A 25,078-nucleotide genomic window follows, 5' to 3' on the forward strand; every position below is an offset into this window, starting at 1 on the left:
TACCTTAAACAACTAAGGGAATCAATTTGTGGAAGAAGGATACATCTCAATTAAATCGTAATCTTTTATTCTAAGAGGGAGAGATTAAATGGGACTTGGAAAGTCATAGATTCTCTGGTACCATTATTTGGATCAACTAGACTCAAGATTTTTCATTGTCTACTTGGGAATTATGATTTACAATTCAGCTTCTCCTAGAATAGAGACAAATTAAGATGGGCTTACAAATTTTGCCACAGGGCAAAAGATCATAGCTACTTCCTTAACTTTAAAAAAATGTTAGGGTCCATCTTAGAGGTCAAAGTCTGTAAACTTTTTTCTGTAAAGGTATAATTTCTGTCATAATTATTCATCTCAGCCTATGTAGCACAAAAGAAGCCATACATAATCTATAGATAAATGAACATAGCTATGTTCTAATAAAACTCTATTTACCCAAACAGGTTGGTGGACTGGATTCAGCCCAATGTCCCTAGGTACCCATCCTATCATAAACCTGTTGTATGTAGAGGAGTGTCACAATAAGGGGGAAATATTGTTCAAGGACACCCTAAGGAAGGAAATAACTACTTTGGCAGTATAAAATTTTAAGGCCTAGCTATTCTATCATTACCTAAGAACTATGAATATGTTAGATCCTGTACTTAGCATGATCCCTAGGTGACTTGTGTAAGAAAGCAAAAAGTCTCAAATGCCAAGCAAAATATGTATTCTAATTTATTCTGAGGCCTGAATTATGAACTTTTAACAAGCTCTTAAGTTATATTGATACCATCAATAGGAAATATTTCAAGTAGCAAAGATCTACTGAAAACAATTCTCTAGAAAGAAAAGAAGAAAGAAAGAAAGGCAATAGTGGAGAGAAACATGGAAACAGGTGGGCTCCGGCAGCTTACCATAAGCTACCCAGTTCCTTTACCCACAAAGAAAATACTACACGGGTAATACTATGCTAACTGCTGTGCAAAAGCAAAAATCACAGTCCTCTGAGGGAAAGAAAACTCATATATAATAAGAATTAATTAATATATGAGACTATGAATTTATCTTGTAAGACAAGTAGACACCAGTGAGAAATTCTTAAAATTGCTTTTGAGTGTTGAGAAAGGAGACTCTAAATTCCTCTCATCACACTAAAAGAAGAAACAAGGAAGCAGGAACTTTTGAGTAAATTTAAGCTTAGGAGGCAATTCAGTATACATTGCCAACCCGGAAGACTTGACAACATTATTACTATAACTTACATTTGGGGCTAAAATATCTAGTGAAATATGAAAAGTTATAATGAAACAAAAATTGAAACAATGAAAATAAAAATTTGGGGAGCAACTCAGGATCTGCTCTGAGAATAGTTTGTGATGAATCCTTAAATCTGCTCTTTATAAACTCTGTAAAGATCAAAGCAAAAATAAACGATCAAGACTTTAGAAAACATTGGCTTAAAAATCTCATGCACATATATTTTTAGGCTCTCAGGTATTTCCCCCTGGAGATTTACTTTTTTTTGACACCTTAAGTCTGGTTCAGAACTGTACCCACACTCATCAAAAAGGACCTCAGAAATGAACATCTTCAAAAGTAAAGTCATCTTTCCCTCCCGAGAATGTACAATTCAGGTGTGAATCCCTAAAATGGTGTCCAGATGTTTCAGCCCGGCCAACAGTCAGGACTTCCCAGTCTGGCAGCTACTTTCCTTTCCATCTTTATCAACCCACACTCTGCTCTAAGTAGACTTCTATGTTTTCCCTCTTGTTCACCCCACATGCCCAACACAGATCTCTCTGGGTCCTTGTTGCCCATATCAGCTGTAATGACTGACCCACATCTTTCCTGTAGGTATTGAATTCCTTCCCAGAACCAGTTTCCAATCCCAAACTCTGCACCCTCTTTATTTAGGACATTTGTTCTTTGACCAACCAGGAATCAAGTGTTCCCTCTTTCCTTAGACTGTTACTCTTTTGACCCACGATCACCTCTTTTGAGTATAGTTCTCTTTTTTATTCCTTTTCTCTTCTTTTAGCTCCTGCCAAACATAGGTTGAGATTATCTCTTATTTATATATTTATATTTGTGCCCCTCAAACCTTCTCCTGGTTCCTTACACAAATGTTCAAAAACTATTGTTCTAACCAAAATATTTGAGAGGGTTCCAAGTGTAATATTATGAAAGTGGAGGTGCTGGATGGCACCCAAATCAGGTTTCACAGGAGAGGCTATATATAATACATGCCTTGGATATTGAAACAATGGCTTTTGGAAATAGTTATTTAAGATCAGTGACAGAGAAAGAAAAGACCACAATGATAGTTTCTGAAAGGTAAATCAGAATGATTCATAGATAAATAATGTCTGGGAATCTAATGTAACAGAGAGATCCTGCAATAACTTCTGATTAGTGGTCAGGCATAGCTATGAGTTAATCATTCTGAAATGTATACCATAAAGGCTTTAGTTAAAACTTCTTAGCTCTCCTGTATCAAGAGTCTGTCATAGCAAGGAAGGAGGTGGGGAGGGAAGAAAAAGCAAGTTTCTGGGAAATCTGTGGAAAACAGAGAACTTATAATATTAAACTATGAATTATCACCACAAGGCAGCTAAGGAGTAATGAAGAGTTCTCCAGATAACAAATGGAAAGCAGTGTATAATCCAAGGAGCATTGTGACAGTGAGAAGAAACCTGGAGAATGTGAAAAATATATATATACTACGTTAGTCCCCGCTCATAGCCAATCATCACTTATCACTCACATATACTCATTATCTACTCAATCATTCATTCATTCAACAAGCATTCTGAAGCTCTGAGGAAAACCGTAAAGTCTAGGTCAAGTAGGCGGGTTCTCACTGAGCATCTTCCATGTGTCAGACTCTGTGCTAGGGTTGCAGAGGGAGGCAGGAAGAAGATATGGTTTCTAATTTCAATGAGCTTAAGTTTAGTAAGGTCTCTGATTCAAAAAAATTGTTTCAGGTCTAGATTTGTAGGTAAAATTTGAGCCTACCAAAGGTTGAACAAAGAAGTTCCATTCAGAAAAAGATTCACCTATGGCAAACCACCTTGATATGTGGGAATGCTTTCTGGTGTCCTAATAAAAGTTCTGCAATGAACCATGCCTCTGTTTTTTTGTCATGAATCCCAGTTTAGTGTTGTATTGATCTGCAGTAAGTATCTCTGGGCTAGAAATTCTTATACATTCACTGTATTATATATTGACTCTTGTCCTGTTTTCCTGATTTTGATGTTTCTATTAAGCACTGTTTTACTGTAAGTCACTTCAAATTATTGCTAGAAAAAAGTAACTTGTAAAAAAAAAAAAAACTTTAATGAGATTTTTAGTATTAGAAAATACACAGCAATCCAGGAACCCTAGAGTCTAGTGGAACCAGTAAGGATGGAGAAATCCCAGCCTGAGGCCAGATACCCCACTCAGAGTTGGGAAAGACATCCTTAGCCAGTACACCCCAAGATTGGCCTCTAACATGGGTCTCATCACAACCAGATTTGTAGAAGTGGAAAGTGTTAATGAAATTCAACATCAGGTTTCTTATATAATCAAATGCATTGTCTCCTCATTTGATGTTAGCTATAGGCACAAAACCCAAGCACTAAACTCCCCCTGTGACACCAGCCTGGATAAATGAGGGCTTCAAGGGGAGTCACATGGCTCCTGTCTCTGTCGTCAATCACACGTGTTGACACAGCTTCAGCAACTGGCCGTACTTACATCAATGGGTGCAGAACATTCTCTGTGGAGCAGGATCCTCGGAACAACTGGCCTCTGCTTCTCTTCAATTATTTTGGAACTTGTTAGAGCATTGAACCCCAGAGCACCTGCAGATCTCCTTTATGGAAGTGGAAAAAAGAAAAAGCATTATTTTATTGCAAACTTTTACTTCATTCACATTTCTTTCCTTCTTGGCATCCCCCTTCACCACTACACAATAAAGCTTCCAAGCACATGAGGCACTGAGGGAAACAGACATGGCCCAGAGAAGCTCAAAGAGATTGTGTTTATGTCTCCTAGAATGTACTGTCTTACAAATTAAAACTTTTACAAATTAAAATGTTTACAAATTAAAACAAAATAAGAATTTTGAATTTATTAATATTAATTTCTTAAATAATAATAATGTTAGCACAAGTAATAATTTTGAGGTAAAAAACTTCTCTTCAGAGAAAACTTAGTGAGAAGAGTGACATTGTTTTGTTTTTGAAAATCTCTTAAATCTCTGGCTTCATCAACACAGTTGGATTAGCATATCTGCTTCTGGATTCAATTTGTTGTAATATCGCATGTCATTTGACCTCTGGAAAGCTCTACCTTCTACTCATGGGAGAATGAGAGTAAAAAAAGAAAAAACATCCTAGTGTTATTATGAAAATAATTTTGGTCTTTTGTACCTCTCGAAAAAAAGCTCAAGAATTTCCAGAGATCCCACACAACATCCCATATAATTGAAAAGTAAATCCCACATCCACCTCAGAATATCATCTCTTGCTTAAGAAGCAACTAGTTATCTGTTACCTGAATAGTTTTCTAGAGATAGTCTACATGTATATAAAAACTATGAATTGTAGATTTTTAATCTCAAAAAATCAAGTATTAACACATGCATTTCACCTTGTTTTTTCTGTTATTCATGTTAGGAATAGTTCTGTTCCAATCTATTTAATTATCTTATTGCTTTCCTCTGTTCTATTGTATCCCACTGAATAGACATAGCTGTTTAACTATATGTGGTGCCATGGTGTTCAGTAGTGTTGCTAAATGGCGCTCCAAGTTGCCACTTTCTAATGAGAATGAAATGTCCTCACAAAGCCAGAATAGGAGCCATAGATCTTCAGACAGCTTTCCCCTGGCTTTTTGTTTCCTAATCAAAAGTGTAGTTGATGGCTTCCATATTTGAGAAAACAGCCAAATTGCTACTATATAACTGAACCTTTATAGTTGGGACTTACCTCACTACTTCAGAAAAAAATGAACATTAACAATGTCTGAGCCTGTGGGTATAGGAATGTTTACAAACATCAAACTCTCTTGAAATATGCTCTCGCATCAATGTCACATCATCACGAGGGAAAAAAGCAGGGTCTAAGGGTTCTCAAACAGTTTTTCTTGGTTTTTTGGTATTTTTCCTTACTAAACAATTTTTTATTCAAATGTTGGTGCTTTTATTTTATTTTATTGGTGCACTTAAAAAAATATAGTTGTAGATGGACAGCATGTCTTTATTTTATTTATTTTTGTAGGTGGTACTAAGGATTGAATCCAGTGCCTCCCACATGCTAGGCAAGTGCTCTGCCACTGAGCCCCAGCCCCAGCACTATTGGAGTATTTTAATTATACATAACAGTGAGATTCACTCCTTTCCCAGTCCCTTCCCCTTCTTTTCCCTCTTCCCTCCTCCTGATCCACTTGCTCTACTCTACTGATCTTCCTTCTATTATTATTAGTGCATTATTATTTTATATATAAGAATTCATTGAGATATATTTGTATATGAATATAATATGTACTTTGTATATGAATATAATATGTATATGAATATAATATGTACATATTATATTCATATACAAATATATGAATATATATCCCTCCCTCTCAACGCCCTTCCTCTTATCTATTAACCTCCTATCTTCCTAAGATACCTCCTTTTTCAATTCCTTTTTTCTCTCTCCCTACTTCCACTTATGAAAGACATTTGACCTATGATTTATCTTAGCATGATATTATGAAAGCTATTTTCCTACACTATTAAGGGGTAAAAGGCTAATCCTGTTGGTTTACAAGTTTCCTAACATAGAAACAGTAAAAGAAAACCCCACCAATACAGCTAATTTGGTTCAATCACATCAAAAATCTCAAATGTTAATAACCAGATAGACTATCTGGGTTCAATTCCTCACTCTGAAATATACTGGTTGTACAGTCTCCAGAGGTGAATGTGCTTCTATTTATTTATACAAAAGAGATAATTATACCTATTTTATAAAGTTATTAAGAATAATAATTATAATTATGTATAAAACCTTCCCACCATGTAAGTAGACGCTCAGTGCTCAGTAGTTGTTAGCCCCCCTCCCTTAATTGTTCTGTAAACCGAAATGAGTTGTGGGACTGATCTGATGGCCCAAACTAAGCTGGCTTTTCGGGAGACCTCTATGGTAAAGTTTAGAGACATAGGAAACTAGGAAAAATGAATGTGGCTGAAGAAATTCCAATCAATAAGGAATTTCTTAAAGTGCTTATCATCTGTCTGATTCAAAATGAGATGCACAAGTCTGCTTTCCTCTTTTCTGCCTAACCAGACCAGGAAAATGGGCACAACAGTCCCTGTATTTCTGTTTTAACTTTCTAGTATGCCTCTGAAATTACATAGCCTGGTATGGTTTGTTGCCGCAGTCTGGCTGGGCACACAATCACGAGCCACCACACAGCTTGTAGATTCAAACAGCAACTCTTTATTCCCGAACTCACACCAGCCGTCTACAATCACGTTCTGGGGAAATCCACGTTCTCTGCCCAAATCCACGTTCTCTGCCCAAATCCACCTCCACTGGGCTTCTGTCTCCCAAAAAATACTGTCTGAATCCCGTGAGAACTCAAGGGGAACTCAGGCAGCAGGATAAGCCCTATTCCCAGCAGGAATAATCTTAAACCTGGAACGCCCTAAACCCGATTATCCTAAACCGGGAACACCCTAATCCACCCTGGTCCTTGAGCAAGGTCACCTACATGCAATGTCACTGCAAAATGTCCTATTTCCACGAGTCCTTCCACTAAGCAACATGGGGTACGCTGGCAAGGAAATTGTCATACCTACTTGGCTAATGGCTCCCAGCAGTTTGTACTTATAAGTCCATAGAACCAAGAGAAATCCAACCTGATTTGGGTGAGACTATTATGAAGGATGATTCACTTTTGAACCATCTCTGGAGTAGAACCAGCACTTGCAATAATTGCAGGACAGATATATTATTGCTTTCATTTAAAAATGAGAAAAGGAAAGTTCAGAGATACTAATTAAATCCCCCAACACAGCATAGCTAACAAAGGCAGTCAGAATGCCAAACCAAGTCTAAGAATAAAATCCATGTTTTCAGCCATCCAGGATCTGATTTTCTAGCTAGAAAGAATATCACCCTCCTATGACAGAAGCCAGCAAGCTTCAGAGAGATGAAAAGAGTTCACAGGAGACACAAAGTATCCTTAGCTGTTTTTAACTGATGAATTTACTAACTCAATATTATACACTTGTTTAGATTAATAGCTTAATAACTTAATATTGATTCATCCAAGAAAGTTTCTGAGCTCCTAATATATAATATGTATTATAGGTAACATAAAGATGAAGAAATCAATGTTCTCTGGCCTCAGAGAAGATATAATTGACACCTGCTGTAGCTTCTGGCCACTACCTAGGTCCTCAGTCTCTCTCCAGCACTTCTTTAAGCTTCATTTGCCTCGTGTCTTATTTGCATACTGTGTATCAGTCCTTACTATGGTTGCATCTGTACAGAACATGCACAGACTTTTTTCCTGTCATTGTTGCCTAAATAATGTAACAGCTTTTTACATAGAATTCACATTTTATTAGGTCTTACAAGTAGTCTAGAGATGTCTTGAAGTATATGAGAGGATGTACCCAAAACTGTATGCAAATACTATGTCATTTGAATATCTGCAGATTTGACTCCTGGGACCAGTCCCATGGGCACCAAGGGATTACTGTATATAGTCGATTTCTAAGCAGCAACACCAGGACTAGATAGATTAAGTGACCCCTGAGAATTAGCAACTGGAATAGTTCCCCATGTGCCACATGACATGATTAGATTCAGAGAAGCCTGAGAACAAACTACAAACTTTATTTATCTCTGTTACATCAGTCCAGCACAGCAACTGTGCCCAACCATATAATCACCTAAGGGGTTCAAACCACATCTTACTCATGTTCTTGTTATTTTCCCCTGAGCCTCTTCCTGCTTCCACCACCAGTTATTATAGAATAGAAAAATCACAGATCATTTTCTTCTTTTGAACATACACATGATCTCAGACTTTCATGGTTGAAAGAAACTTGAGAATTCATCTAGTATTAGTTAAAACTTCTGAGGAAACTGAGGCTGAGAGGGTTCATTGACTTGCACTAGGTCTCCAGTTGGTAGTAGATCCCAGACCTAAATCCCAGACTCCTGTTTCTTCCCATTATACTGCCAATTTTAGTATAAGGGAATTTTTTAAAGACAAACTCTCCAGAACCTAATATCTCTGAATATATGCTATTCATCCCTCCTCCCAGGTACTTCTCCTTAAAAAAAAAAAAAAAAAAAAAAACATGGTCTGATACATTTGTGAAGTGCTGCAAGCTAACCTCTCTTAGACAGTCAACATGTTTATTACCATATGAAACACTCTGGGAAGTCCTGCAGCAAAGAAATCTGTTTCATTCTCTAATAATATTTTCCAAATTAACTTGACCACAGAATTCTGTCCCTTACCCAACCCCTGTTATCTATCCAAAACCCACAAGTTTCCAAGGACTGGCTCATTAGCAAGATGCCCTTCACAGGTCCCAAGCAAAAGTGCCCCTACTGAGTAGTCCTTACTATGGGGACCACGTGGGAGAGCCGCAAGAGATGAAGAAGAAAAGAGAAACAAAAAATTATCCTTGTTTGCTCCAGAGTCATTTATTTGCTCTGCCAGCAACAGAAGGTAAGATAGCCACAAGACACTTAGACATGGGATCCTAATCATAATCTTATAGCACTCATCTTTGACCAAGGGTTCTTGTGGGAAAATGAGTTTTGGGGTTCTCATATACTGCACATTGACTAATGTATGAGTTTCCCAGTGCTTCTGCCCAACATTGGCATTGATGCTGTCTTGTCAGTGTCCTTCCACGTCTCCTCTAGTTTTTCCTTTTATACTTCACCATCCTAGTCTAAAACCTATCATTCCATGTCTGGACCTCAGAAAACAGCTTTCTAATGAGTTTCTCAATTCAATTCCTTTTCCCTGGCAATTTATCTGACATGCTGCTGTCACATTAATCTTAGAACGACACTGCATCTGCTTTCAGATGAAGGAAATGGTCAAAATTCTACAACATCCAAAGCTCTCATGGATGTCATAAAACACATCTGTACAGAGCAATGCTCTACATGCTCCCTGGGGCACGTTTCCCACTACTCTGGGCTCATCTTCCACTATTAACTGAGCCAGTCATAGCAGTCTGGCTGCCAAGACTCTGCTGTACTTCTCTTTGTTTCCTGCCTACCCAATTCTTTCCAGTTCTTACCTTCCAGCATCCACTACTAGCCCCCTGATCATAGAAACGCTTCCATGCACTTGCAAAAACAGAGCAGTTATCTCCACCATTACATGTTCTGCTCTTTTACTGTTTCCTAAATTTTCTATCTTATAAGAAACTCAAGAAGGGAAAAGACTATGCCTTATTAAGTGCAAGGGTACTTGGTAAGTACTCTAAAAAAATTATGCCAAATAAAAGAATCCACATTAACCTCAAACCTACAAGTTATGCAGAAAACTGCAAGTCTACAGAACTTCAAGTCAAAAACTAGGGGAAACTAACATCTTTCTGGGCCTCAAAGGCACTTAAATCTTTCTAGTTCAATTAACTTAGTTTTAGAAAAGGGAAAGATTTTTTTCTATTGCATCCTGGAAGACCCAGGAAATTTTCACTTTTTTCTTACAGACAGTCATACTTTTTGTCTCCTTCTCATAGGCTCCTTGCCCAACCTGGCCTCTGAGAGTCTAGACCCAGTGTATTAAGTGATATTTAAACATGTATCTCTAAACTTTCCAAGGGACTAGCCAAAAACATATTCTTCCCAAGAATACATGCTCTCTTGACAATTTCTTTCTTTCATTCTTTCGTTCAATTATTCAACAAAGATTTACTGAGCAGTCTTTAAGATACAAAGATAGATTTTTAAAAATCATGTGGCCAGAGGGAGACCTGCAACAGAATCACCTGAGAAAGGTTGCTAAAACAAGCAGGTCTCCTGGATGCTGCATGTAAAATTTCTTATTCAGTAAATCTGGAGAGAAGCATGGAGTCTGCCTTTCTTGGGAAAAAAAAAAAAAAAAAAATATATATATATATATATATATATATATATATATATATATATATATATTCCAGATGATTCTGAAGCATACTAAAGTTTAAGTTCCACTGGCTCAGTGGAACAGACAAACATATAAGGGGACAATTATAGAACAGTTGAGCTTATTAGCAGTAAAGGAGAGATTCACAACATAGAGTGGAGGAGGCACATGGAGAGTAACAAAGAAGTGGGTAAAAATTCACCTGTTGCAATGAAAAAGATATAGGTTAAAATTCTGACACTGTCACTTGTCATGTGATTAGCCATTTCTTAGGGTCACTTGTCCTCCTATTCAAAACAGGAAAACTATCCACTTCATGCAATTATTACAAGGTTTCAGTGAGATTTCATATATGAAGAGATTAATTTAATTTTGGTGCATAATAAAAATTACTCTGAGGCCATCACAGTTTTCATTAATTAAATCCAAAGGAAAAGAACAGATCAGAAGTTTTTTCTGAAAAGAGCCCAAATTTAACCTTTGTATGGTGTGTTTCAAAGTATAAATGCAATCTTACAGCCCACAAAATTTCAAGTAGGAATGGAACCACCATATGACCCAGCTATCTCATTCCTTGGTATATATCCAAAAGATCAAAAATCAGCATACTATAGGGATGCACCTACATCAATGTTTATACCAGTGCAATTCATAACAGCCAAGTTGTGGAACCAACACAGACACCTGTTAAAGAAGAAAATGTGATATATATATATATATATATATATATATATATATATATATATATATATATATATATAAAATGGAGTTTTGATCAGCCATAAAGAAGAATTATGGCATGTGCTAGTAAATGGATGGTACTGGAGAACATCATGTTAAGTGAAATAAGCCAGACCTAGAAAGTCAAGAATGGAACATCTTCTTATATGCAGAAGATAGCCCAAAATAATGGAGGGATGGAATCCCAGGAAAAAAAAAATAGAGTTTTCTGGAATTTTTAAAATTTGTATCTTCTACAATTTGACATTTTAATACAAGTGGTAACCAAATACCAACATAGAGTTTCAAGGCCTGACTTTTCATTTGTGTTTATAATTGTACAAATGCCAAATGAAAGATCAAGACAAGAACCAATCTAGAAATAGAAGAAGAGGTGGGAAAACTGAGTCATAGCGTGGCGTGGGGCAGTTTAATCTGTTCAGTCATGGCAATCAATGCCATTTTCATGCTGTGATCAGATGTGTGATTTGGAATTGAACTTTTCACATACCAACAAGTTCCAATTTATAAACAGAAATTCTTAAGCATAAATACACAAAGTAGAATGGTTCTATTCCTTTTTTTATTTGTAAGGAGATTAGATAACTACATAATACTAATGTTATTATCTCCACAATGCTGACCTTATCTTCAAGTAAATTCAGAAAATTATCAAATGATACCTCTTTAACACTGACATTTGATGACTGCCTATTATTGAGTTGTGTTTGAAAGCTGGTTTTCCTGAATTAACAAACCCTTGAGACTATTAAAAGTAACTTGTTCAACATACTTACATCAACAAGCATTCTCTGAATGAGTATTAATACATTTAAATAACAGACCCAAATTAAACAGTACTGGACCCTGAGTATACATGTTCCACTCTAACTTCCACACTAGTGCTTAATTTCAACAAAACCACATCACCTGTCACATTAAAATAGTATTTCTAATTTAAACATGATTAGGCTTATAGTTATGTTTGACTTCATTCAAAAGTTTGCTTTGGATTTATAGTTGCATAAGAATATGAGCATAAGAAGTAAATATAATGTCCAGTTTTTGCACACACAAGTGTGTGTGTGTGTGTGTGTGTGTGTGTTACTGGGGATCAAACCCATGGCCTTATGCATACTAGGCAACTATTCTACTACTGAGCTATACACCAAACCCCAAGTTTGTATATATATTTAATAACATGCTAATAACTGATCATTTGAAGAACTGAAAAAAATTTTCTCTATAAAATAGGTCCACATATTATTCAGGTGTGTAATACCAGATTTGACAATCCCAAAGAAAGATTCCTTGGAAGCTATGTCTATTCTACCATCAATAACTCTGTCCCTTAAAAAGATCTGTGTCTTGTCTATTCAATAGAGTGTAAGTGGCAAAAAATGTGCTACATCAGCAACTTGTGACCAAAAGTGCCCCTGTACACATCAGGTCCACATAGACTCTAGTCATTGCTTGGAGATTTTTCTTTTCCAACGCATCCTACATCACCACTGGCAAAGCCATTATTCTGGTTATCTTAACATCTTAACATCTAAGCTCAATATTGCTTCAGTAATGAATGACTGAAAAAAGTCTTAGAAATAACTGTTTACCTCTAAACATGATATTAAGCAGCAGTTAATTTGCTTAATGTGATACAATATTTTTTAATTCAGAATTTTTTGTGAGGCGCTTTTTGTTTTAATGAAAGAGGTATGGAGAAAGAGAACAAGAATACTCCATAGTGACGGGAGGAGGTAATAGGCAAATACTTCCATCATCAGAACCCTGAGCACACCATGAGGAAAGGGCATGACCAGAGAAAGACTCCAGCACTGCCCATGGTCAAAACAAGAGAAGCCAAATCTGGGAGTGTATTCTGAAACCTAAAATGACTATTCATCACCCTCTTAGACTAACCATCCTCTGTTTATTGTTAAAATAAAATTTAAAAATTAGCACTATGTATTCAATAATGTATTGAATACACTATATACTATATAGTTTATGGTATATACTATCTACCCAAGGCACAGTAAGCATTCATTTGTAATCGCATCTGTTCCTCCACATTTATATTGTGAAGACACTGGTATCTTTCCTCGACTTCCATAACCAACAAGAATCAGGATCTGAACCCAGTACTTTTGATAGCAAGCCCAGTGCTTGGAGCATTTCTCTATGACCTGGTTCTCTTGAGACTCTGACTCTACAAAATAACAAATTAATGGAAATTAACTGAACTCTTTTATATCCTCAAAGTTTATAGATTATGAGGTTTTAATTACTCCCTACTAAGAATTTTTCCCACCAATAAATAAGCGCTATGTTAGGCATATTTAAGTCCTTAATGCATCTTGAGAGCTCGGTAATTACTCACTTGGAGTTATACTATAAAGTCAGTTATAGAGACCACCTAAGACATAGTCCTTGCTAAACTAGGTGGTCCTGACCAAAAGAACTGGGGATTCAAATAACAACAAATGTTGGCAAAGATATGGAAAAAAAGGTACACTCGTCATAGCTAGTAGGACTGCAAATTGGTGCAACCACTGTGGAAAGCAGTATAGAGATTCCTCAGAAAACTTGGAATGGAACCACCATTTGACCCAATTATACCACCCCTCAGTGTATAAACAAAGGACTTAAAATCAGCATACTACAGTGATGCAGCCAAATCATTGTTTATAGCAGCTCAATTCACAATAGTTACACTATGGAACCCACCAATATGCCCTTCAACAGATGAATGGATAAAGAAAATGTGGTGTATATATACAGTGAAATATTAATCAGCCATAAAGAAGAATGAATTTTGGCATTGGCTGGTAAATAGATGGAACTGGAGACTATTATGATAAGTGAAATAAGCCAATCCCAAAAGAACAAAGACTGAATGTTCTCCCTGATATGTGGATGCTAACACAATAAGGGGTTGGGCAAGAATAGAAGTTCATTGGATTAGATAAAGGAGAATAAAGGGAAAGGAGAGAAGATGCCACTAGGGAAGACAGTAGAATGAACTGGACATAACTTTCCTATGTTCATGTATGAATACATGACCAATGAAACTCCACATCATGTACAACCACAAGAATGGAATCCTAATTTGAATAACTCATACTCCATGTATGTATGTCAAAATATACTCTATTATCATGTATATCTAAAAAGACCAAATATTCAATTACAAAAAAAAAGAACTGAGGATTCCTATAAGTGATATCTTGAATATATGGAAAAACTGAAACTTTGCCTATTTTTTAACCAATTGTCTTTTTTACTATTGAGTTTTAAGAGTTCTTTATATTTTAGTTACTAGTCATTTATCAGGTTTGTCTTTTGCAAACATGTTTTTCCTATCTGTGGCTTATATTTTCATTCTCTTGACATTGTCTTTTATGAAGAAGAAGTTTTTAATTTTAGTGAAATTATAAATTATTCTTTCATGGATGGTGCCCTGAGTATGGTACTTTAATCACCATGTTCAGGATGACCTAGCTTTTCTCCTATGTTGTCTTCTGAGTGTTACAGTTTTGCATTTACATTCAGGTCTGTGATACATTTTGAACTAACTCTTGTAAAGGATGTCAGGTCTGTGTCTGGATTCATTATATCTGCGGGCAGAGATCAGTAGTTCCAGCCCCATTTGTTAAAAAGACCATCTTTTCTTCATCGTATTCTTTTTACTCCTTTGGTAAAAACCAGTTAACTATATTTTTATGGGCCTATTTCTGGGCTCTCCATTCTGTTTCATTGATCTATTTGTTTATTCTTTTGCCAACACCACTCTTCCTTGATTTTTATGGATTTATAGCAAGACTTGAAGTGTAGTAGTGCCAGTTCTCCAACTGCTTTCTTCTTTCAATACTGAATTGGCTATTCTGGGAGACTTTTGACTCTCCTTATAAATGTTAGAATCGGTCTGTCAATGTCTAGAAAAATACCTTCCTAGCGTTTTGATTGGAATTTTCATTTGTTTTTAATTTCCTTTTTATATTATGTAAGCATTATCTCAATTTAAAAATCTACATAATGTACACGGTCTAAAAGTAGAATTCCATCTAAGGAAGAGTTAACTTGAGTTATTCCTGAGTGGACTTAACTCCCATTCTCTCTCTCTCTTTCTTTCTCTCTCTCTCATTCTGCCCACCCACTACCTTTCCACCTTAGATCAGTTTGTTTCCCTAAATCGCAAGGAGGTACATCCTGAAGGACAAGTGCCAACAGCCTTTGTAACTTTTACCGGTTCTCTAAGTTTTATGTGCTTTCAGGAAGTTACCGTACTGCAAGGCATTTTGTTATAGCTCTCATGGGCTGCTGAAGGGTGATCTCCCTATACAAAGCCCAAATTTTAATTCATTTTACATTTGGTGAGCAATGCGAGTGGCATGTATTGATGTGGTGGTGCTTTAAAAGTGCCCAAATCATAAGAACCCAAAATTACACAAATGCCCAAATCACACACATGTATACGCACATGCACACACGCCTGCACTTTAAACTTAGCATGGGGATGTGGGAAGGATTTTTAATTCTTGAGTTTAAACAGAATGATAATCATATTTATGATGATAATGATGAATAGTTTAGCAACAAAGACAATAATGATGATAAAAAAATACAGTCCCAATAAAGAAGATAGGACTGGGTAATGACTTTATATTTTGTTTGCCTATACAGATATCTTCTTTATTAATTCAATAATATTTTATGTGCTTTTGAAGTTTTCTCTAGTCACTGCTATTGTTTCCCAAGTTCCTAAAGACAGAGATTACGTCTTTTACGTCTAGATCTTTCATTTCTGCTTTTTAATATATTTAGTAGGTATTTGTTGACTCTCTACTATGATTGTGGTAATCCCTGGCCCTGAACTAGGCAGGCATTAAGTGTCCAGAAAATTTTTTTACTAAAGTAGAGACTTCAAACTATACATATAGGAATTATAAATATTTTGAGAAGCAGAAATATGATGTATTCTTTTCTACTTCTATAATAGCTAGTTGAGAACATGCTTAACTAAAATTATTGATAAAAATATATATAATACTACAATAAAAAGATTATTATTAGAAAAAATGGTACAAAGGGTAAAAGGAATATAATAGAATTCTCATTCTGTTCTCAATTTTTCTATAGAGCTAAAGGTACTCAGAAATCTAAAGTATATTAATTCATTTTTTAAAAAATTTTTTGTACCAGAGATTGAACTCAGGGCTCTTAAATACTGAGCCACATCCCCAGCCCTTTTTATTTTTTACTTTGAGAAAGGGTCTTGCTAAGTTGCTCAAGGTCTCACTAAATTGCTGAGGTTGGCTTTGAACTCATGATCCTCCTGCCTCAGCCTCTGGAGCCACAGGGATTATAGTCATGCACCACCACGCCTGGCTTTTTTTAAAATATTTTTAATGAACCAACTTTATTTTATCTCTGGGGCTTTATTCTAATCCTACTTAAGTTTCCTAAGTCTATTAATTTTAAAGAGAAATTATGAAAATTAAAATACAAAATTTGGGATCTTATTTTATTGAACCATACCTGGCTCCATTGACAATCACCATGCAAGAACTAGTTCCAAAATATTTTAAAATCACAGCTCAGCAAATTTTAAAAAGCAAAATGTTATTAAGCCAACCCTGAATACTAATTTTTCCCAACGGACTTTTCTCCAAGTTCTTGTTCTACCCCCACAGAACTAAAGTAATGAGACTTTGAAGAAATAAATAGTCTTATTGATAACTAAAACCAAGAACAATGCCTGGCAGAGAGTACCCAATAATTATTTGCTGAAGAATGAATAGATTAATATAGCAAAGACAAAATTATGACAGTGTTTCAGGATGCTGTGGAATTCATAACAGGTAAAGAACATACCTTGAATAACATCTCAAAATAAACTCTACTGTCATGTTTCTCTAAAAATAACAAATAAATTTAAAAAGAAAAAAAAGAACACACACACCTTGTGACATTTTTAAAAACCAACACCACTTGGAGAAAAAAAAATTAATGAGAAGCTATTTATCTTAGACTTGAGAGTTTACTGCAGTTTTTATTATTTTATGTTTTCCAAATTCATAGTATCCAAAGTTTAAAAAGAAAAAAATTTCCAAAAGTACTACATTACTCTAATTTTTAATCCACCTCCCATCTCAATTTATTGTGGGCTTGAGCCACTCAGATCCTAAGCACAATCTTGCATTATAGTAAAGCTTGCTGTATTAGCTTCCTGTGAAATGTGTCCAAAGGGCATCCCATCTATCATTTTTTTTTTTTTTTTGGTACAATGCTTTCCATTTCATATACATTATCTGATCTGAATCTAAGGGAGGCAGATGAGGAAACTGTGGCCCGGTGAGGATAAAAAATTCCTCAGGTACAAAAATCTAGAAAATGATGGTACTGGGGACCAAAGTCTCACTGTGTTCTTTGCACTACATTACACCCACGAAATTTTATTTATCCCATGCCCTCTCCCTCTCCCACACATGGCAAAGCAGCAGTAACCTCTGAGAAATACCTCCAAAGGACTTCTCAAAGATTTTTTGGGGTGCTGAGCATGGTGGTACATACCTGTAATCCCAGTGCCTCAGGAGGCTAAGTAAGTAGGATTTCAAGTTCAAAGCCAGTCTCAGAAAATTAGTGAGACCCTATCTCAAAATAAAAAATAAAAAAGTCTAGGGATACAGCTCAGTGTTAAAGCAGCCCTGGGTTCAATCTCCGGTACAAATTTATATATTTCTCTCTGAGGTCTTTCTAGGTACAAAACACAAAGCCACAGGACAACTGAGTGTGTGAATCCATTACATACAGTGCCCAGCAGAATCCAGGTGTTTCAGAGTAAGTCTAAACCTGTGTTCAGGAATTTATTTGTCTCTGAAATGCTCTTCCAATCCAGTGATACTTCATTTAGCCCAAAGCTGACCTTCCTCCATGCTTAGAGGCCAAAATGAGATTCCAGCTAATATGTACAAATGCTCATTAAACAAAATTAAATTAAATAGAACAGAATTGAACTGCCAAAGGTAACACACTTAAAGATTCATCAGCAGAGGTACTTAACCCTCCTTGTTCACTTTATAATCTGAAAAACACTTTGGAGTACCAACTCCCTTTCCTCATCCTTAAATATTTTAATTTAATGTGTCTGAAAATCTTCAGGATCAATCTGGTGTTCCAAATACACTGGTGAACAGTCTTCATTAAGAATAGTTGCTGAATTCACCAGGCACTGTGGCACACACCTGTAATCCCAGCGGCTTGGGAGGCTGAGGTAGGAGGATCACAAATTCAAAGCCAGCCTCAGCAAAAGCAAGGCACTGAGCAACTTAGAGACCTTGTCTCTAAATAAAGAACAAAATAGAGCTGGGGATGTTGCTCAGGGGTTAAGTGCCCCTGAGTTCAATCCCTGGTACCCACCCACCAGAAGAAAAGAATGGTTGCTGAATTCAACGAAGCTCTGCCCAGAGATGCTGGACACATGTCTGGACTGAGTATTCATTGTTGAGAATGAGATGATTGATTCATATATTGCAGTTTCAAAAATGGTAGGAGGTATAAAGACTCCAGTGTGCCTGTGTTGTGGACAGGTAACGCTTTATGTGAGCTGGCACAAGACATTAGCATGTCAGTGGAGGTCCGTGTTTAGATGAATGTTTGCTTTCTGGATGCCTGTGAGACATGTGTTTGGATTGTATACTTGAGGTGTAGGTGATATAAAGTCCCTGAAAGTTGATCTTGTAAAGAAATTTGGGAAAAAAATGTCTGAGAGTTTAGGCTAATTTAAAATGATATGACATTAATATGTGGGGACAGATTAATTTTATTAGATCATCTATTAAAAATGCAATCACATGGTAAAGTTGAACCAAATTTGAACTAAACTGCTTACATGTGATATAAAATTGGCATGGCCTCAACAGAGAGGTTGAGATAAGAGATAGGTGATGAGACTCCATTGTATTGATGCTTCCACTATTTGGACATGAAGACTGTTAAGGATTCTAAGTAAAATCCAAAATGAGAGGCCAAAATGAGATTCCAGCTAATATGTACAAAGCTTCTTCCCCATTTCCCTTACCTTTGAGGTTTTAAAGCAGATTTTAACCAGAAACTGAGGTAGGGCCTCTGCTGCATGCTGACCCTCCACCACCAGGGAATGAAGGTAAAGGATGAGAAGAGAGGCGGTCTACCAGTAACAGGAAGGACCTAGGTCTAGCATCTCGGCTAGACATGAAGGTTCTCAAATGTCTTTCTCCCTGGAGGAGAAAGTGAAAGACTGGTCCTGGCCAAACCTTTCTTGTTCAGAGCTACAACAGATCCAAGGGATGCTTAGAGAAGCCCAGTGTGCTTCATCCTCCACTACTTTGGAGAGAAATCATAGACAAACCCTGCCACCCGAAGAAAGTTTCAGAGAGAAAACCTAGAAATATTTCCAGTGATGAGTGATTGTTTCCATTCAAAGAAGATGGGCACCCATTTCAGAGTTTCACGCATGGCCAAATTCACCTCTCCTCCTCCCCGCGCCTGCCACTGGCATCACCACCAACTCCTTCACATTACATTCTGGTGTTCAAGTAATTACAGTCATGAAAGCCATTATAGCCCTCAATACATTCATGTCCGATGTCTCTTAAAATAATAATATTGCAAGGTATTATTGTTCCCAGGTAATAAATAGAGAAGCCAGAGTACAGAAAGGTCAAACAACTTTGCCAAATAGTAAAAGGTAGAGCCAGAACTTAACCTAAATCTTCTGACTCTAAATCCCAGGCTCTTTACTTGACAAAGGTTAAGTATATACCAACTGCCTAGAAATTAACCCACATCTGACATGCAGATAAATTTGCATCCAAGTGCAAAAGTCACCTCCAAGAGGGGATTCAAATCATTCCCCTAGCCTGACAAATTTACCTCCTGGTCACTGAATGAAACAGGGAATTTGACTCCAAAAATAACCAACCCCTAGTGTGGAGGAGGGTGAGGCAGTTATCAGTTGAACAGTGATTCAGAGCACAGGATTTAGAGTTAGACGTACTTGAGTTTCAAACACATCAGTTGCATTTCCTCTAAGCAACTCATTTCACTTCCCTTAGCATAAATATACGTATCTATAAGATAGAAATAATGCCTTACATAACTATGAAGATTCAAATAATGTACATTAAGCTCTGAGTATGGGGAGTGGTACATACACAATAGTACTCAAATGTTAGCTTTCTTTTATTTTCCACACACAACCACAAATAACCACAGATACCATTAACATCCTCTGTATTGCTTATAACCATCCTTGTGATAACTTGTTCATGAAACTGCCTCTAATATCTCAGCCAGAATAAATCTTAAAGACGAACATGGAAGTTGAGGTATAGAATGGAACAAGTATGGATTAGTAATAGTGAGAACCTCAATCTAATTTTTAGCTCCACTATAAAATGTGCTGTGAGATCCAGAACAGGTCAGTCCCCCTTCCACTCATTTTTGACCTCTGGGAAATGAAGGGACCGAATGAGATTGCGAAGGCCTTTTTCAAGCCTCTTGTTCCTGCAAGGAAAGGAAAGGATCGGAAGGCAAACAGTCCGCAAAATGGTGCTGAACCCCCTACTGGCTCGAGCAGTGTGAATTCTCGCCTCAAATGGCTGGCCTGAGAGTTTGAGCCACACAGAAAAACTCTCTTTCCCTTTGGATGGGACTCTGAAACCTCGGCCAGGACTCAGAGGTCCCAACTGAAAACAGCTTCAAGTCATTGGATAACAAAGGGAAAAGCACCCAGAGCCAACAACAAGAGTCTGGGAAGCTGTATTTCATCGTCAACCAACTGAAAATTCCACCAAACAGCCGGCCTCCAGCCCAGCCACCCCAAGTCTCAAGGTGAAGCCAGCCCTCATCCAAAGCTGCCTTTCTCACAATCAAATCAGCAACTGCCTTGTAACACAGAAAGTGCTTGGTTATGTCTCTCAACTCAGGACCCTCAAACAGCCCTCTAAATGCCTAGAAACCTAGCTCCTCTGCTTTGCTTTCTCTTTCCTGAACCTAGCTCTGTAATCGGCCTGTCTAGCCTGCCAACAATTTCAACTCTGCTAACACTGTTTATTGTATCTTGCAGCTGCCATGGATTCATTTACTTTGCTTCGACCTTCTTTGGTTATTAACACTCTTTAATCTTCCCTGCACAACACAAATCCAGACCCCCCACCCAAAAACATGGGATCTGACATTCTGAGGCTGTGTGCTGCCCCACTCCCCACACTTTCTTGCCTCACTTGAGACTCCCCCTGAATCTTTTAAAACTTTTTCCTGACACATCAACAGAAGCATATTAGGAGCTTTCGTTTTCGAAAAAGAAGGGGAAAAAAAAATGAACAAAACACAACTTACTTTCATCCGGGGGCGCACAGTTTTGGAAAGAAGAAAACAGAGGTATAATCCACTGCGATTCCCCAACCCCAAAAGAAGAATTTGTTGTGAAGTGCTTCTTTTTCAACTTTGCCCGTGAAGGAGCCCAGTGGTAGGCATACATCCACAGGCTGATGCAAGATGCCTTTGAGAGAAACCTCACATTCTGAGGATTCCTGGGAAAGCGCCAGGGATCCCAGCATCCAATATATTGCACATTTGGTTTCAATTAGAAAGGGGGTTGGGGAGGGAAGAAGGAAAGTCACCAATCAGAGCTGTTTTCTGTTTAGAGACTATTTCTTTTGACCCAAGGGACCACAGCAAAGCTATAATTTACAGCAAAACCCATTCATAGAAGAAAAAATATGTAGAACCATAGGACAGACTTAAAGATGTAGCTCCTTTCCGCCTTATCCCCACCGGCATCCATCCCCAAGCCCTCCACCTCCGTCTAAGACTTGGTCCTCATATCCTGTGACCCCCACACACCTCATTTTTCTTACTCGAGTTGAAGCTGTAAGCAGAACTTAAAAGTTTGGAGTCTCTTCCAATTGAAGCTTCCAGGACAGTTGGGTCACATACATGGAGCTGCTCCTTCGTGTTTTGACCATAAGAGATCAGAGCTGAGCCCTCCTTAAAAAGATTAGATTTAATTCCTTCCCCCCGCTGCCTCCTTTACCAAAAAATTTGGACGGTTCCAGCGTCCATGATTCCTATTTTTTTTTTCCACTCAATTCCCAGTTGGCTGCTGCTGCCAAGGGTCTGTTGCTGTCCTGGATTCTTGCTGCTAAATGAAAACACAAGCGTTTACAAGGACTTTCTAAATTATTTTGTAAACTTTTTTTTTTTTTTCCTTTTCTGTGGTCAGGGCCAGAGATCATGTGAAAGTGGCATGTAAGGCAACAGGGGAGGAATCCTTGCTCGGCTCTCCATATGATAGCTGATAATCCTCTCCATCCACCCAGACTCCAGCCTTAACCTTTCAAAGCCTGAATCACTTCTGAGCAAGCACAGAACCTGGAGGTCCTGATTCTCTGTGAGTGTAGGGAGTACAGGCACCTGAGGGAAGGGAATCCACAGAGGAAGGTAGATGGCAAAAGAGAGGTTAAGAAGGCCTCACCTACCTTTAAGAACCACCTCCCGGTAAAGGGACCTCCTTCTTTGGGGCTCTTGAGCTATCACCAACTCTTCTCTGCTTATACTTGACATGTGATTGCACAGCCTCAAAGACTAGCAGGAAGAGAGGTGGGGCCACCAAGACAAAGAAGGAGGGGCATCCGCATAGTAAGTTTAGAGCATGAAATGCTTCATAAAGGGAAATTCCAAGCAAAGAAACCTCCAATTGAGAATGAAATTGGTAAAATTATTTTGTCTGGTTGTGTACATGTACAAATATGTAACAACAAATCTCACTATTATGTATAAACATAATGCACCAATTCTAAAAAAATGCCAATTGAGGTGGCCATAAAATTAAAATCCAAACTGTCAATGTTAAGCCTCGAAAAGGTTCAGCCCAGCACTAATCTGAGAGTCAGAATGCAGCTGTAATATCTGTGTTTCATAGTTGAAAGACGATACAGAGAATGGAGAGGCTGTTCAGATGACAGCCACAGAGACAAAAGTAGAAAACAAGACTTAAGAGGAAAAAAAAATAGACCTAGAGTTATTTTACAATCAGAAAGGTCAATACAAAGAAAAAGTATTAAGACTCTTCAAACAACTCACAGCATCTGATATCAGGTCTGCGGTTACTGAGGCCAAGATGTTCGGCTCAATTCAATATATATCGAATTCAATGTATATTGAGCATTTATCAGGAACTTTAATGGGTGCCTGCCAAAAACATCTACAAACATCTGGTTATAGAAATAGTCCGAGAGTTCTCAGACATTCAAGCCAGGAGGGGTTTACTTCTTTGGCATTACTATAAAGAATGCACTGTTAGTATAAACCATGATTTCAGATTTGGTGAGGTTACAGGTCAAATGTGAAAAAGATAATATCTTCATGAAGTCAGTACCTAATAAAGGACAGGTACCTGAGTGCCCTCAGACACCAGTATCTAAGATGGCTCTACTCCAGAGGCAACACTGTTTGTATATGTGTGTAACTCAGATTCCATCGTGAGCCAGAAATATTGATTTCAAAAATCCAGCCCTCCTGGGCTTGTCTGAGGAAGGATAGGCAGTCCATTAGGAATTTACATACAGAGCAAGGAGGCTTCTGGGGAAGAACTCACTGAATAAAGAGAAATCTAAAAGGTAAAATATGATCCAAGTGCAACAGAGCTTCGTGAAGGGTAAGGAGAAGTTCAAAGAAAAACACTAAGTCACAAAACATAGTGGCATTCATCTATAATCCTAGGGACTCAGGAGGCTGAGACAGGAGGGATGTAAGTTTGAGGCCAGTCTCAGCAAACTAGCGAGAGCTTGTCTCAAAATAAAAGAGCACTGAGGATGTGGTAGTTCAGTGTTAGAACAACCCTGGGTCAACTGAAAGAAAGAAAGGGGGAAAGAAGTAGGAAGAAAGAGAAGGAGGGAGAGAAAGGGAAAGAGAGAGAGAAAGGAGGGAAGGAGGCTGGAAGTAAGAAAAGAGAAGGGAGAAAGGGAGAGAGGGAACCATATCTATCACTCAAAATTATGCCTGTCACTCAAAATACCATCTCTATTATTCAGGCTATCCAGAGCCAAGTTCAAGGTCTAATCCTGAACTTTAAGAGCAAGGAAAAACTGAAAGTAATATTTCACTAAAATGTTTGAGAGACATTTAAAGTATCAGGAGGAATCGCAGGACTTGAGCCTCAGTTTTCAGAGACGACTCTGGTTGGGCAGGGAGGGGTACACTTATTCAGCCTTGACGAGTCATTGCTTTAGGAAACCAGACTTAAGAAGAAAGAAAATGGCAAATGCTGCTTCAAAGTTGAAAGAGCCAATTCACGGAACACAAAGAAGAAATTTCCTGAGGATTCTCAAAACTATTTGATGGAGTTTTGAGTAAGGCTGGAATTCCTAATATTGTGGGAACAGATGTGGAGAAATACTATTTTATTACTCTTTTGTGAACGGATTTTACCCCCTGGTTGGCTCGGCTTGGGAAACATGAGTCATTGCAATCAGAATTATTTATGTTCCATAGAAGGCAATACATCCTAGTTGTGAGGACATTTTTACTCTGAAAATGAATAACTGAGAAGCAAAACAGAATTCCAGTACTAGGATTTTACTAAAAATGGCATCAAAATATCTGAAATGTTCAAGATGCAGTGTTAATTAGAAGTAAGGAAACATGCAAGATGACTTTTCAAGATCTTTTCTAGTCTTCCACCCATGATTCAAGTAAATACAAGTTTTGAGAACTGAAATTAATATTTCTATATCTAAATGGCTCCTGCCTTTGTGATGCTTTAGGAAATAAAAAGAATAATGGGAATAGAAAGAACTTAATTGATTTAGTTTAAGAAACACACACATACCTTAAAATGACACGAGTGTTCATAGAAACCAAATCTACATGGTACTTTTAAGTTGCAACAGGAATTAGCAACCAGTAATCTAGTTTTATCTCCTCCCTCTTCTTCCTTCCTCTTCTCTCTCATCCTATTTTTTCCTCCATGTCTTTCCTCGTGCATTCATTTTTCCTGACACTCTCTGTCTCTTTCTCTTTTCTGCATATTCCTGCACATCTTGCTTTAACCTATTTCTTTTCACCAAACCAGCTCTTTCAATTTCTTTTCACACATTCCTAAACGTTAGCCTAAAATTGCACCTTAGCTCTAAATTTTTTATTTTTTAAAAGAGAGAGAAAGAGAGAAGAGAGAGAGGGAATT

The 25,078-nt window shown here is 37.5% G+C and overlaps 1 protein-coding gene across 3 annotated transcripts in view; it reads right to left on the reverse strand.

The window, feature by feature from the left end:
• Ddr2 (discoidin domain receptor tyrosine kinase 2) overlaps positions 1–22,458 on the reverse strand; it is a 151,777-nt gene extending 129,319 nt beyond the window's left edge. For 2 of the 3 annotated variants that reach the window (XM_071618235.1, XM_071618236.1), the window contains exons 1-2: positions 21,232–21,416; positions 3,721–3,838 (exon numbers count right to left, since the gene is read on the reverse strand). The gene's annotated coding sequence lies outside the window, so the exon portion shown is untranslated. Of the gene's footprint in view, positions 1–3,720; positions 3,839–21,231; positions 21,417–22,373 lie in introns of those variants that run through there. The other variant, XM_071618237.1, reaches the window with a different exon arrangement.
• Positions 22,459–25,078: the final 2,620 nt, after the last annotated feature.

This window comes from Marmota flaviventris, chromosome 10 (assembly GCF_047511675.1).
Source record: "Marmota flaviventris isolate mMarFla1 chromosome 10, mMarFla1.hap1, whole genome shotgun sequence".
In the NCBI taxonomy this organism is placed as follows: Eukaryota; Metazoa; Chordata; class Mammalia; order Rodentia; family Sciuridae; genus Marmota; species Marmota flaviventris.